This window comes from Schistocerca serialis, chromosome 7, assembly GCF_023864345.2.
Source record: "Schistocerca serialis cubense isolate TAMUIC-IGC-003099 chromosome 7, iqSchSeri2.2, whole genome shotgun sequence".
In the NCBI taxonomy this organism is placed as follows: domain Eukaryota; kingdom Metazoa; phylum Arthropoda; class Insecta; order Orthoptera; family Acrididae; genus Schistocerca; species Schistocerca serialis.
This window is the reverse complement of record NC_064644.1, coordinates 208,085,029-208,101,051: the sequence shown is the minus strand read 5'-3', so window position 1 is coordinate 208,101,051 and position 16,023 is coordinate 208,085,029. Positions and strand designations below refer to the sequence as shown.

The following is a 16,023-nucleotide window of genomic DNA, read 5'->3' as shown; positions in this document are numbered from 1 at the left end:
AGAGGAACTCGACGAACGGAGGGGCCCTGCATTCGAAGAAGAAGGGCTTCATGTCCTTACCTGAACTTGTGTGAGCAGCTTTGGATTTCGTTGTCGGGAGAGGTTTTCGAAGTTTCCACTGTGGGCTTTGCCGTTTGCCATCGGGCGTCGGAATACTAACGGACGGAATGATCCTGTTGCACGATAACGCCCGCCCGCTTATTGCCAATCGGACAAAGGCTGCGCTTCAGTGGTTTGGCAGAGAAACATTGCAGCATCCTATGTACAGCCCGGATCCTTTGTCGTGTCATTTTCACATATTTGGATAACTGAAGAAAGACATGCATGGAAGTCGGTTTCAGTCGGACAACGAACAGCAAGGGTGTGTGCGATTTGGGATCTCTCAGAAGCCGAAAGTGTCTTAACGCGTGTGATGATTACTCATGAATGGAAATGTTCCATGGTACTACTGTGGCATGTGTTCGATTTTCATTTGACCGTCCCTCACACTTACTATAAAGCTCAAGGTGGAATATACCACACGTTCATAACTGCAAGTATGTAAAATATAGTTAATGCTGAAAAAACAAGCCCATATTGATACGTGATACAGTGGATCTGGTGTACGTAATGCTTGTTCCTAGAGACCCATTTGCTTCCAGATCATTAACAATATTATTAACATACTTTGCAATTACCGCACATGGTAAATACCACTTTTAGTAAGTAATTAGCGATCTAACACGATTATAGTTGAAAATTGTCTGTTAGAAGTTGCTGGCGAGTACTCCATCTCCTACCGAAGCCACGTCTTTGGCTGCATAGTGAAATCACACTTGTTCACGGTACTTAGAAGGCTGTACCCCACTGACCAATACCGTAAAATGTGGGTCAAGTTTTGAGCTATGTGGAAGAACACAAAGGTAGCTGTTCGACAAGCATTCTTCTTCTGCTGAGCCTTGGACTAGTCAAACACTTCTCATTGCGTTGATGCTGCCTGCGAATTTCAAGTTTCTACTTGTTAAAATCAGACTCCTTTGTCATCTGTTTTACTTCGAAGGCCATTTCTAAACTGCAACATGAGGAATTTATGACGAGAACGTTACCGCTTGTGTGACTTGGAGGAATACATAATCGATTTGCGTGAGTCCGCAGCTCGTGGTCGTGCGGTAGCGTTCTCGCTTCCCGCGCCCTGGTTCCGCGGGTTCGATTCCCGGCGTGGTCAGGGATTTTCTCTGCCTCGTGATGACTGGGTGTTGTGTGCTGTCCTTACGTTAGTTAGGTTTAACTAGTTCTAAGTTCTAGGTGACTGATGACCATAGATGTTAAATCCCATAGTGCTCAGAGCCATTTGCATGATTTTCGGATCTATAGATGTAGGCTTCTTAAAGAAATGCAGTTCCCATCGACTGACATTGTTCCTTGTTCAAGGATCAATGTCGATCTTTCATAAAGATATCCATCAATATGGTTCATAGCTCAATTTACTAATCCACTTATTGAATATTACTAAGGGGATCAGAAATTATATGGAGTTCTTTTTATCCTGTTCCTGATGCTTTGTGCCACTGCTTTCCACGTGGTCTTATGGAAGATATTTGTAATTTCACTATTGAATTTTCGCACTCGTTTCCTGAGTAACAATCAAACTTTGTTTCAAATTCTCTGTAATTACTTACAATTTATTCAATTTTAATTGTCAGTTCCCATGTGCTCGCATATTCTTGTCTAAATTAGTGGATGGTGCGAGCATAATTCACTGAATATGTTCCGCTCCAGTGGAATCGTTAGTCAGATACGCTCCATCTCAAGATAGTGTATTTATTTCTTTGCACGCATATTACACTAATGCACTGATGCGGATAGGAGGGGCATGTGGTCAGTACACCGTTCTCCCAGTCGTTATGATGTTTTCTTTGATTGGAGTCGTTACTAGTCGGTCGAGTAGCTCCTCAATTGGCATCATGAGGTTGATTGCACCTCGGAACATGGCAACAGCGCATGGCGGCCTGAATGGTCACCCAGCCAACTGCCGGCCACGCCCGACAACGCTTAACTTCGGCGATCTGACGGGAACCGGTGTATCCACTGCGGCAAGGCCGTTGCCCTACGCATATTACAGTAACTATAAAATAGGTCTGAGCTGTTAAGAAACTCCACACACTGGTTGATCCTGAGTATGCTGAGAGCGCCTATTGTGATTAAGGTTTATTAGTAATAGGCGCTACGTTGTACTACGCATTTTCTCTATATGAGAGCATGCAGAATACTTCCAAATTGTGTTAGAAGTTTTCGACATAATCATGATAATTACCATTACTTAAACTTAGATTCAACATCTCTTTGTATTTTGCGGTGCGCTTTGAAAGTAATCTGATCAACATAAGACAAATCACGTTACTGTTCATGTATGAGTCAACACTTTGTATACGATGGGAATGTTCAATGGCTCTAAGCAACATGGGACTTAACATCTGAGGTCATCAGTCCCCTAGACTTGGAACTACTTAAACTATGGGGACTATTGGGGCTTATGGGACTTAACATCTGAGGTCAGCCGTACCCTAGAACTTAGAACTACTTAAACCTAACTAACCTAAGGACCTCACACACACCCATGCCCGAGGCAGATTTCGAACCGACTGACCGAGCGAGGTGGCGCAGTGGTTAGACACTGGACTCGCATTCGGGAGGACGACGGTTCAATCCCGCGTCCGACCATCCTGATTTAGGTTTTCCGTGATTTCCCTAAATCACTCCAGGCCAATGCCGGGATGGTTCCTCTGAAAGGGCACGGCCGACTTCCTTCCCCATCCTTCCCTAATCCGATGAGACCGATGACCACGCTGTCTGGTCTCCTTCCCCAAACCAACCAACCAACCATCGAACCGAATGGTTATAGGGCGACTACTTCTACGCAGTAACGATCGAAAGAACAAAAACTGTAAAGTAGTTGGTGAAATTTCGGATAATGAAGATAACTACTTTTTTAGTTTGAATGGCAAAGGCAATAGAAGACGGTTTTGCCAGATCAAGGCGTGAGCGGACAGTATTGTACAGCTGCTAATTACGTATTTATGTATCAATTAATTCCAGACAATCAGGCAGTAATGAGCAAACAACACTCGCTTGAGCTCAGATTCAAAATGACAGTTAGCAGCATGAAATAAATCTAATCGTGAAAATAGTAAAGCAAATTACGCTAAGCATATGCACTTGACTGCTAATTGTTTGGCATTCAGTTTACGTAATAAATAGCTCCACGCAACCTACCATAATGCCTATTGTTAACCTTTCCGCTATTGTAATTCTTCTTATAGAAATACTTTGTGTTAAGTAAAATATATTAGTGCGTAACTTTCATTAAACAATTACTGATTAACGTTTACACAATACCGTTACGTATTTGCGAAGTGAGAGTAGACATTGTTGACCACACAAAGAAATTAAATATTCTGAACTACAATTATCTTTAAAAACTCACTGAAATTAGTTTTCAATGATCACTGAATGTTTATACTGATTTTTCTAGTAAACATTTCACTGAGCAACTAAGTCTATTAACTTTATCTATCACTCCCAATTATTTTTTAAGTTTTGATAACTTTCACGTTGATAAAAAAATTATCGGAATTAATTTAGCTCATCAATTTTAGTTTTTACCATCAACAGCGACACTCAGTTTTAATTAATAACGACAGAATAGGACGCTACTCCGAAAAAGTTCAGGTTTACGCGCCTGTAACACAGCGTTAAAGTTAAGTTGCTAATTATAAGGAACGGAAACTACTAAGCTGACTGCTCTTTTAAAACATCTAAATATTAAAGTTGGTCTGGTCCTGCTTCAGAAGGTGGTGCTGCGTAAGGTAATAATCGCCGATACCGCATGGCAACACAATCTTCTTAGCGTCGCTTTGCAATAAACTACACTCCTGGAAATGGAAAAAAGAACACATTGACACCGGTGTGTCAGACCCACCATACTTGCTCCGGACACTGCGAGAGGGCTGTACAAGCAATGAGCACACGCACGGCACAGCGGACACACCAGGAACCGCGGTGTTGGCCGTCGAATGGCGCTAGCTGCGCAGCATTTGTGCACCGCCGCCGTCAGTGTCAGCCAGTTTCCCGTGGCATACGGAGCTCCATCGCAGTCTTTAACACTGGTAGCATGCCACAACAGCGTGGACGTGAACCGTATGTGCAGCTGACGGACTTTGAGCGAGGGCGTATAGTGGGCATGCGGGAGGCCGGGTGGACGTACCGCCGAATTGCTCAACACGTGGGGCGTGAGGTCTCCACAGTACATCGATGTTGTCGCCAGTGGTCGGCGGAAGGTGCACGTGCCCGTCGACCTGGGACCGGACCGCAGCGACGCACGGATGCGCGCCAAGACCGTAGGATCCTACGCAGTGCCGTAGGGGACCGCACCGCCACTTCCCAGCAAATTAGGGACACTGTTGGTCCTGGGGTATCGGCGAGGACCATTCGCAACCGTCTCCATGAAGCTGAGCTACGGTCCCGCACACCGTTAGGCCGCCTTCCGCTCACGCCCCAACATCGTGCAGCCCGCCTCCAGTGGTGTCGCGACAGGCGTGAATGGAGGGACGAATGGAGACGTGTCGTCTTCAGCGATGAGAGTCGCTTCTGCCTTGGTGCCAATGATGGTCGTATGCGTGTTTGGCGCCGTGCAGGTGAGCGCCACAATCAAGACTGCATACGACCGAGGCACACAGGGCCAACACCCGGCATCATGGTGTGGGGAGCGATCTCCTACACTGGCCATACACCACTGGTGATCGTCGAGGGGACACTGAATAGTGCACGGTACATCCAAACCGTCATCGAACCCATCGTTCTACCATTCCTAGACTGGCAAGGGAACTTGCTGTTCCAACAGGACAATGCACGTCCGCATGTATCCCGTGCCACCCAACGTGCTCTAGAAGGTGTAAGTCAACTACCCTGGCCAGCAAGATCTCCGTATCTGTCCCCCATTGAGCATGTTTGGGACTGGATGAAGCGTCGTCTCACGCGGTCTGCACGTCCAGCACGAACGCTGGTCCAACTGAGGCGCCAGGTGGAAATGGCATGGCAAGCCGTTCCACAGGACTACATCCAGCATCTCTACGATCGTCTCCATGGGAGAATAGCAGCCTGCATTGCTGCGAAAGGTGGATATACACTGTACTAGTGCCGACATTGTGCATGCTCTGTTGCCTGTGTCTATGTGCCTGTGGTTCTGTCAGTGTGATCATGTGATGTATCTGACCCCAGGAATGTGTCAATAAAGTTTCCCCTTCCTGGGACAATGAATTCCTGGTGTTCTTATTTCAATTTCCAGGAGTGTATTTAGGGTCCACGGTGCTCTTCTTTCATCTTAATTCCATTGATTCTTTTTGCAGTGTGCCCAATTAACAATCAGTGCCAACGTTTCCTAGTTAAAATATACTTTTTGATTGTTCTCACAAGGGAACCTCCCCATCGCACCCCCCTCAGATTTAGTTATAAGTTGGCACAGTGGATAGGCCTTGAAAAACTAAACGCAGATCAATCGAGAAAACAGGAAGAAGTTGTGTGGAACTACGAAAAAATAAGCAAAATATACAAACTGAGTAGTATATGTGCAAGATAGGCAACATCAATGCTAATGTGAGCTCAGCAGCGCCGCGGTCCCGTGTTTAGCGTGAGCAGGTGCGGAAGAAGAGGTCCTTGGTTCAAGTCTTCCCTCCAGTGAAAACTTTTATTTCTTATTTTCAGTTTATGTGACAAACTCTTATGTTTTCATCACTTTTTTGGGAGTGATTATCACAACCACAAGAAAACCGTAATCGGGTAAGGTAGAAGAATCTTTTTACCCATTCGCCAAGTGTACAAATTAGGTAGGGTCGACAACATATTCCTGTCATGTGACGCACATGCCGTCACCAGTGTCGTATAGAATATATCAGACGCGTTTGCCTGTGGAGGAATCGATCAAATGTTTTCAGTTCCCATTGGAGAAGCACGTCCTTTCGTCTACTAATCGCACGGTTTACCGGTGCGGTCGCAAAACACAGACACTAAACTTACTACAGTGAACAGAGACGTCAATGATCGAACGGACAGATCATAACTTTGCGAAAATAAAGAAATTAAACTTTTCACTGGAGGGAAGACTTGAACCAAGGACCTCTCGTTCCGCAGTTGTTCACACTAACCACGGGACCACGACGCTCCTGCGCTCACGTTAGCCTTGATGTTGCCTATCTTACGCATGGATTACTCAGTTGGTATATTTTGCTTATTTTTTCATAGTTCCACACAACTTCTTCCTGTTTTCTCGATTGATCTGTGTTCAGTTTTTCAAGGCCTATCCAGTGTGCCAACTTATATCTAAATCTGAGTGGGATGCGATGGGGAGGTTCCCCTGTCAGTAGTTCAAATGGTTCAAATGTCTCTGAGCACTATGGGACTTAACATCTGAGGTCAGCGGTACCCTAGAACTTAGAACTACTTAAACGAAACTAACCTAAGGACATCACCCACATCCATGCTCGAGGCAGGATTCGAACCTGCGACAGTAGCGGTCGCGTGGTTCCAGACTGAAGCACCTAGAACCGCTCGGGCACAACGGCTGGCTTCTCAGTAGTAAATCTCCCTGACTAAATCAGTGTTTCTGCTATATGTTAATATATAATTCCTTTTAGATAGTGAACTATTCCGTGAACGATTTTGTACTACTTTCTTCCTTTCTTCTCCTGTTAAACAAAATTTCAAAATCTAATTGTTAACTCCATTTTTCTCTCAACCACTGATAAATCCTAACAAAAGCAAAGTGAAAAGCGAAAGGATTCCTGTTCTGGATTGGTGACGAATCAAGAAAGCTGCATTATCAAACCGTTGTTACAAGTAAAACTAACTTAATCATTGCCTGTAATCCATTCTAAAAAAAAAAAAAACTATCGCACCAATGTAAAAATTAATTCTTTTTCTACCCGGAATAACTCTTTCACTGTTTCTTAAAATAATTGCAAAACTCTCCATTATTTGTCTCTTTCTGCTACTAGAACAAAACTCGACTGTTGACATATAATCCCAAAGCTAAAATAACCGTCTCCTCTCCTCGTCAACAACACATAAATCTGACGCGCATCCCCGCGGAGCAAAGATCATCTCAGACTCCGTGCGTCGCAGAATCTACGTCGAGGCTGGGCACATATGTCTAAGCAATTCACATCTGTCAAGCCCGATTTTGGTCATCCAAAAGAAGAAAAATGCCTAAAAAATTAGCAGGCACACATTTCATTCATTCCATTTCACTTCACTGACCCCCACTATATCTAGATTGAACCTTAACATTTACCTTTTCAGATTTTCTACCTTTCCTACCAAGTTCAAACTCCATACCAATTCCAGACTTGTAAAACGTTATCCCTCTGTTGGTTATTCAATCTTTTCCCCAAAATCAACTCCAACTTCGCAGTTCCCTCTCGGAGACACGAATGGGGAATTAGTCCGGAATCTTTTGCCAATCGTGAAATCATCATGACGGTGTCAGCTATTGCGCTGTGAACAGCGCGAAGCGGAGCCCTCATGCGAGTCTCCGTCGTTCTATGCAGCGAGGGAGGCCTCATTTCGTGTACGTGACAAAGTGTCAATGATTGCTTATATGGAACTACGGCATATGTTAATTTCTGGAGCATCAACTGGGACTTTGAAATACATTTTCAGAGGTTTGTACGTTTCCTGATGTTTGTGGAAACAACTACAGTTTCGTCACGTTGTTTTCCGTTTAAAGCCTACCCGTTGGTCGTTCCATATCTCATAATAGTAAAGAGCCCAGTTCATAGGAAAAAGGTAGCGACTGTATTAACTTGCTTAAACTAGAAAAAAAAGTTATAGTTGACCTTTATTAGTCAGGAGGCGTCTGATTGCTTTTCAAAGTAAACGACCTGCTGTCAGACAGCTGCATTCCACCCCATCCAACAGTCAGGACATTTTTCATTCAGAATTTTCTTTGCTACATGGAGAGGGTGAGCAGGACAGCGGTCGTTTTGGAACAACATAAACCGTCGCTTATCCACTGGTGTATCTTCTAGAAAGGGTTACAGTGTTCGGTAGAAAGTGTGCATACATACTTCCATTTAACACCTCTGGGATGAAGTAACGTCCCCCCAGTGGAATTTCTTATGATATCCCACCATAGGTTTCCACTTCACGGTCGTTGTTGTTGTACTTGACGAAGCCTTCGTCGATTTTCAGCTGTCCAGTAAAGGACAGTAAAGAGCACACCAGGGAAAACTTAGCTTCTTATCCCAAGCGCCGCAGAGCAAAATCACAAAGTTCAGTGCGACCTTCCACTCCACATCCTCCGAGTACCTGATATTGTGATAGATAATAATGGTGGAATTTACGTCATTGCAAGATGCTAATGCCACTTCTCTGGCTGATCCCACATTCCTTGGCAATATGTCTCGTGCCACTATTCGCCGTATAAAAGTATCTTGCTTAACTTCCCCTCATCGGTGTACATGTCTGCTTCCAAGGAAAGTTGAAGCAGAAATGACATGCCTATAGTGACACAGCTCTTGCTAATTTTCCGCCGCAAGCAAATAAACAGTTGCAAGGTTTGTACAACGGCACAGCCTAGCATTACCGTGTTTACAACGCAATACCGTTTTCGTCCGACGTGCCTTTCAGTTTTAGTAAATTTCTTCGATTCTTTTGCGAAGGATTTCAACCTCGACGTTAACAAGCTATCACTGTAATAGTCTTTTCAAGCACTTGCGGATGCTGTTACAAAAATTATTTCATTGACTTTCAAAGTCATACTTGCTTCAATATCTCAATTGATACACGCCCCTCAACATACTATCATTTCCCGAACACCTCGTTTCGATTGGAACCGTTCACGAATGTGGAGCCACGCCGACTCTAGTGCTGTAGCCAGCTGCACCAGGATTCTCAGTTCAGGATCCATGCCACGACCAGCCCGATCGAGGTAGACACTCAGATTCTCGATTAGGTTAAAATTCGGGGTGTTCAGTCGCCAGAGGAGCACGCTAAAGTCATCCAGGTGCTCTTACAACCACAGACGTATATTGCGAGCTGTGTGATACTTTGCTTTGTCTTGCTGGATGTTATTGTGCCGAGGAAAAGCAAACTACAAATAGCGTTGAACAAGGTCGCCATGGATAGATGCTTACTTATCTTGATCCATCGTGCCATAAATAATGACGACGTAACCCAGGGAATGGAACGAAATTCCCCAGACCATAATACTCCCTCTCCCTGCCTGGTCAATTCCGACGATTGTTGCAGGGTGCTTGAAACCTGGTGGCAGTTGAGGGAAGCCAGGATTCTGTTACGATTGTGGACGGGGACATAATCAGTTACTACTGGTTGCCTTTTGCAATAACATAAAATTTATTTTAAACCAGTAATTCCAGACTCAACAATAAATCAAAAAAATACCACACGTTATTAATGATGGAATAAACAACACTGTAAATAACAGTGTTTTCAGTGAGTTACAATTTAACAAATCACCATTAAAATACAGATACAACAGATAATGTTTTAAAAGAAAGCCACTATGAACTGGGCAGGAGGCCTTACATGCCAGGAATGGCAATAAATTACGAATTCCTTAAACCCACTTCAACTTACTACCTACATGCATTGAAAAATATTTCAATGCAAGTTGCCACTAACACTGCAGACGGCACCAGACGCCAGGAATGGCAGTAAATAAGGTTTTTAAGGCTTACTGCTAAAATACAAATACCAAATTAGAATTTTAAGACAAACGACCGCAATCACGCCTGAAGGCCTTACACACCAGGAGTGGCAATAATACAAGAAAAGTTTGAAACCTGCTGTAAAACAGCAAATACAAGAGCAAAAGTTAATTTAAGAAACGAGCGACTGATCCAGACAGTGCTCCAGGAATCGACGTCTGAGAAGGTCCGGCCACAAACGCTTTCGCGAGCGATGAGATAGGCAGCCAAGAGATGCATTCACTCCACAAGATGGAAACTCAGACAAGTGGCAGTCTAACGAATGACTAATGATAATCTTGCTAAAGCTACCTAACGTCCGATAAACCAAATGCAACGATGGAACAATATGCCAAAGCGGGAACCGGGGGTCTGTACTACGTCCAGACTACTGTCCTTAGAGCCCCCAGAACGAGAAAGGAATCAATATCACCAGAGTTAGGGAATCATCAACCAGCCTACAATCAAGAAAGCTGTGAAAAGTACACGCCTTACCGGACAGCAGCGGTAAGGCGAGAAAATGTACACTGTCGTTACATACACTAACCCCAGGGCAGGTAACTTGGGCGTTAGTGGCGACCAGGTAAGAAAAATTACCGCTGGTTGAACGTAACAAATTGTGACAAGCTGAACGCAGTAAATAGTAATAAGAAGTCAAGGAAAGCTGATCAGATCCGCCTTTCCCAAGCAGTCCACTCCCTGCTCTTCACCTCGGCGACACTACAAGTAGCAACACGAACTCAAGCCACTGGAGAATCGCGGGATACGCAGTGGTGGAGGTTTCTCTTCTTGGATTACAATGCACTCATTTTAAAGCTTGCTGGACCCGGTTTACGACGAAGTCGTGCACCCTCGTGAGCACAGCCCTTTCATCCGGCAGTCCATGCGTGCCGCCAGCGGTCCTGGCGTGTTTTCGCACTGCGCGGACCTGGCTTCTCCTCCGTCCCCAACCGAACTCGCCACTCACACGACCCAGCAGAACAAAGATGTCACCCCAAAGATAGGGCAACAGTTACTACATATCGATAACCGCTGCTGCTGCCACTAGCGGACAGGTAACGCTTGCGAAACCGAGTGGCGCCGGTCAACACGAGAAGAAGACAATCAACCGCAACCATGACAAGTAAACGATACCGTCAGGCCTCCAAGAGAGGGCGGAAACCTACAAAGGTCATCTGTCATCTGGAATGGTCATCTATCACCACTCAGTGAACGTCCACTTGCCGTATAGGCGTGCAAACTTCAGCCTTCGTCGCCGATGAACAGTTGTCAGCATGGATGCACGAACCAGACACCTGCTGTGGAAGCCCATACACAGCAACGTTCGTTCAACAGTCTTTGGGGATCCGCAGTCGTCCTTCGCCCCCGTCATCTCCAGACGTCATCTCCTCGGCGCAGGTTTTGGATAGCGCCATTTTGTCATGCACAGTATACTTTAACCATGGCGGAACGCGAACTGTATACACGCTTAGACGTTTCGGAAATAGTTCCAACGCTGGCACGAAAGCCAATGATGGTAGGCTTTCTGACGTCAGATAAGTCGCTCTGTATTCGCATTACGATAACGACTGCACTGTTTTCAGTGTCCCCCTGACACGCTTTATCTACCCTCCACTGCTAGTGCTGCCACCTGCCGTGTGTGAGTGGTTATTGCACGTTGATGTCTAATATTAAAGTGACTTCGTCGTGTATACGAGTCGTTTTGCACCAAGATGGAGAGCTGTGGTAATTCATGCGTGGCAAAGATCTGGTTACGAAGGTGACACTGTAGTTGCATCGCTTAATAATGTTATCTCTGTGTCATCGCAGTGCAGATGCACATAACATGATGTATCGTGTGTAGACGTGCCCCTTGTGAAGTGTGCATGCGGCTTCATTCCGCTGTGATTTAATTACTTCATTGAAAACGCCACATCTGCACTTCAATGACGAATAATGGAAGAGCGTACGACAGCACAGCAACTTGTGTTTTGGTAAATGTCACTCCGTAAGTACTGCGTGTGTTTTCATATAGACTACTGTTTAAATCAAATGTTTAGCATTATGAAAAACAATCCTCATCTGATTTTTGTAAACTTGGTGATCATAATCGCCCTACTGATTCTTCAAACCGTTGATCTTACGTAATATTTAGTTTCATTGACAATCAGGAATCGAATGTACACTGATACACAATTTTACGTTTACAATGATTTGTCCGGTAGCAGAAATATCACGTCTCCGTTTCCTTAGGACAATTATTTTTGGCTTTCTCTGTTACCACTAGCACTAATGGTATTGCTACACGTCCTGGAACTGCGTTCTTAATTTCTGTAGAGGACTTTACTCTAGGAAAAGCAGTATATTACCCTTTATATGGCCAGCCTACTCACTCAAGGCTAAGCCCTAAGTACCTAAAGCAGCGCCGGTACAATACATACCAACATAAATAAAAAAGTAAAATAAATAAAGTATTTGTATGGAGTGTAGCCACGTGTGGAAGTGAGACATGGACGATAAATAGTTTGGACAAGAAGAGAATAAAAGCTTCCGAAACGTGGTGCTACAGAAGATTGCTGAAGATTAGATGGGTAGATCACATAACTAATAATGAAGTATTGAATAGAATTGGGGAGGAGTTCGTGGCACAACTTGACAAAAAGAAGGGACTGGTTAGTAGGAAATGTTCTGAGGTATCAAGGGATCACAAATTTAGCATTGGAGATCAGCGTGGAGGGTAAAAATGGTAGAGGGAGACCAAGAGAAGAATACACTAAGCAGATTCAGAAGGATGTAGATTGCAGTAAGTACTGGAGGATGAAGAAGCTTGCACAGGATAGGGTAGCATGGAGAGCTGCATCAAACCAGCCTCAGGACTGAAGACCACAACAACAACAACAAATAAAAAAACGATATACGATTATTGCATGTGATGGAAACAGGCAACTTTCTCAAACATTCTGAAGACATTCAGTTATACAGTAGTAACGGCACCAAAACATCACTTTTGCCACCATAAACATCTGGAATGATATTTATTGCGTATCAGTGTGGGCACAAATACCGGTTGTCAAACTGAACACTAAGAAGTCACAGGAGATGCCTGCACTGATCAACCAGAACATTATGACCACCTACCTAATAGACAGTAAGTCCACCTTTGGCGCGGATAACAGACGCAACGCCTCGTGACATGGAAACAAAGAGGCGTTAGTAGGTCGCAGGAAGGAGTTGGCATCACATCTGCTCACACACAAGTCACCTAATTGTCGTAAATTCCGGGGAGGGGAGAGATGTGTTCTGACTCCACGTTCAGTCAGTCCCAGATATGTTCGCTCTGGCGAGGTGGGGGACTGTTAATTGGAACTCGCCACTGTGTTCCTCGAACCACTCGATCACACTCCTGGTCTTGTGGCATGGTGCATTATCTTGTTGCAAATGGCACTGCTGTCGGAAAACATGCAACCATAATACGATTATCTTTGGCCGTCATGGTGTCTTGCATGAGCTCGATTGGACCCATGGATGCACACGTTAATGTTCCTCAGGGCACATGAGCCGCCGCCTGCTTGTCTCCGCCAGGCAGTACTGCTGTCAAGGAGCTCCCCCTGGAAGACGACGAATTCGTGCCTTCCCATCGAAGAAGATAACGTCATTTATCAGATGATGCAACTCTCTGCAACTGCGACAACGTCCACTGTCGATGGTACGTGGCCATTTCAGTCATAGTTGCCGACGTCGTGGTGCTAACATTGGCACATGCGTGGGTCGTCGGCTGCGGAGGCCAATCATTAGGCGGGAGAACGATCTTTCAAACCTGCACCCGGCCATCGTGATTTAGATTTACCGTAATTTCCCTAAATGCCGGGATGGTTCCTTTCAAAGGGCGCGGCCGATTTCTTTCCCAATCCTTCCCTTAGCCGAGCCTGTGCTTCGTTTCTAATGACCTCGTTATCTACGTAATGTTAAACGCTAATCTCTTCCTCCTCCACCTTCTCCTCTCATCATTAGGTGTTTACAGTGCACTATGTGTTCAGAGACACTTGTACCCTGCCCAGCATTAAAGTATGATGTTAGTTCCGCCACAGTACGCCGCCTGTCCTGTTTTAGCAGTCTGTTCAGCTTTGGACGTCCGACATCTGTCATAAGAGGTGCCCATCCAACCCCACAAAGGCTGCAAGTGGTGTCACTTTGGTTTCGCCATGTGCTGAAGACATTTACCACAGCACTCTTCAAACACCCGAAAATCGTGTGGTGTCCGAAACGCTCGTGCCGAGCCTCCGAATTATCACAGTTTGCTCTCGGTCAAACAGATAGATCGCGCCCCTTCCCCATTTTACAGATGGTCAGCACGTCCACTGATACTACATGCACCGTGCATCTGTGTCACTAACAGTTATTCCTCACCAGGTGACACTCCTGTGGCCTGGACGGAGTTACATCGACGGTAGGTCGGTGATCATAAACTTCTTGTTGATCAGTGTATATCACACTGTTAATTATTTCCATAGTCATTCACTAAGATGAATTCTCCACATCATAAAACTTAGGAAACTACATCCACCGAAGACAAATGACAGCTCTCAAAACGATGAAACTGGTAAATCAAACAGAAAAAATGGCTTTTCAAGCAAATAACATCCAACAAGCAAAGAGAATAGAACACTGCAAGGACTTGTGGTATGAAGAAACGTGGTCCACAGAAAATATAGAGAATGAAATTGAAATAGGATGTGTGCATGATTTATATATGAACGAATTAAAACAAGCTCTCAAATCCACAAAAAAACAGGAAAGCTACTAGTGTGGATGGTATAAACGCTGAACTGATAAAATATGGTGGCACCTTGATACAAAAGAGATTACTGTATTTATTTAATGTATGCTGGAGAAGGGGATCTATTCCACAAGTATGGTCAAAGGCAACGTTGATATCACCATTTAAAGCAGGAGACCACAACAGAGGAATAAGCTTACTTGACACCAAATACAAAGTTTATGCAAGAACAGTGAACAAGAGGTTAAAGATTAAGGCTAAGAGTTTATTAGGGGAAGAACAAGTGATATTTCGGAGGTCATACCGACAACAGATGCAGTATTTGTAATAAAACAAATAATCGAAAAACAGAGACATTGTAGCAGGGTAACACACGTAACGTTGATTAATTTTATTAAGGCATTCGACGGCGGTGGTAGAAGGAAACTTTGGAGAATTATGAGAGAAAGAAGATATCTACAAAACCTAATAAACGTTTCAAACGGTCTGTGCAATACACTATTGTAATTTTAGATACAGATGGCACTCTAATTTCATTTAATTTGTGGTACTGTCTTACGGGACCAAACTGCTGAGGTCATCGGTCCCTAAGCCCTACTTAATCTAACAAACTAACTTACGCTATGGACAACACACACACACACACACACACACACACACACACACACATGCCCGAATGAACACTCCAACCTCCGACGGGGGGAGCCGCACGGACTGTGACGAGGCGCCCTTAGACCGCGGGGCTACACCGCGCAGCAGTGGCACTCTGTCACATCCTATAGTCACAAACAGTGGAGTAAGAGAAGGGTACACCACTTCACCTACACTTTTTAAAATTTATTTAGATGGCGCACCTTGGAAATGGAAGGAGATTCTGGACAGGGGAATTAAAGTTAACAGTAATTCCCGTTTGAATTTCTTTTATATGTAGAGGACACCACACTGCTGACGAATGATGAAGGTTACGTACAAAGGGGAATTAATTTACTAGGAGAGATTTTCGAAGAGGTAATATTTGACGATTTAGGAAAGAAGAGTCAGTGGCTTATGGACAAAAATTGTATGAACAGCAGAACAATATAACTGGTCAAATATTTTAACTGTTTAGGTTCTGATGTAGCATACGAGCATGAGGAAAACGCAGAGAAGAAATTAGCGAAGTTTGGAAATATATGTGGAAGGATAAACAAATGTCTAAACAATAAATCGACAAAGAAACAAACAGTTCAAGTGATTGTTTACTGAAATGAATCGTGGCTTATAAGTAAGTCGCGTGCATGCAGCGGAGATGAGGTTTCTAGGAGCAGAGAATTGATGCGTAGGAGCCAGCAGATTTCGAAATTAAGAAATTAAGGAAGAACTGAATGTATTTAACACTACCTCAACAGAATACAAGGAAGTAGGAGAAACTGGAACAAATAGAAGACACTGGAATGAACATCTCGAAAAAGTGAGTGGAGAAAGATAATCTCTCCATAAAAAGAGATTTAAGCCAGTTGGGAGAAGAAGTCAATGAAGACCGAGAAA

General features: G+C 44.3%; 1 pseudogene; it reads right to left on the bottom strand.

Moving 5' to 3' along the window:
* Positions 1-1,968: 1,968 nt before the first annotated feature.
* Positions 1,969-2,086, bottom strand: LOC126413686 (5S ribosomal RNA; annotated as a pseudogene).
* Between the last annotated feature and the right edge of the window lie 13,937 nt (positions 2,087-16,023).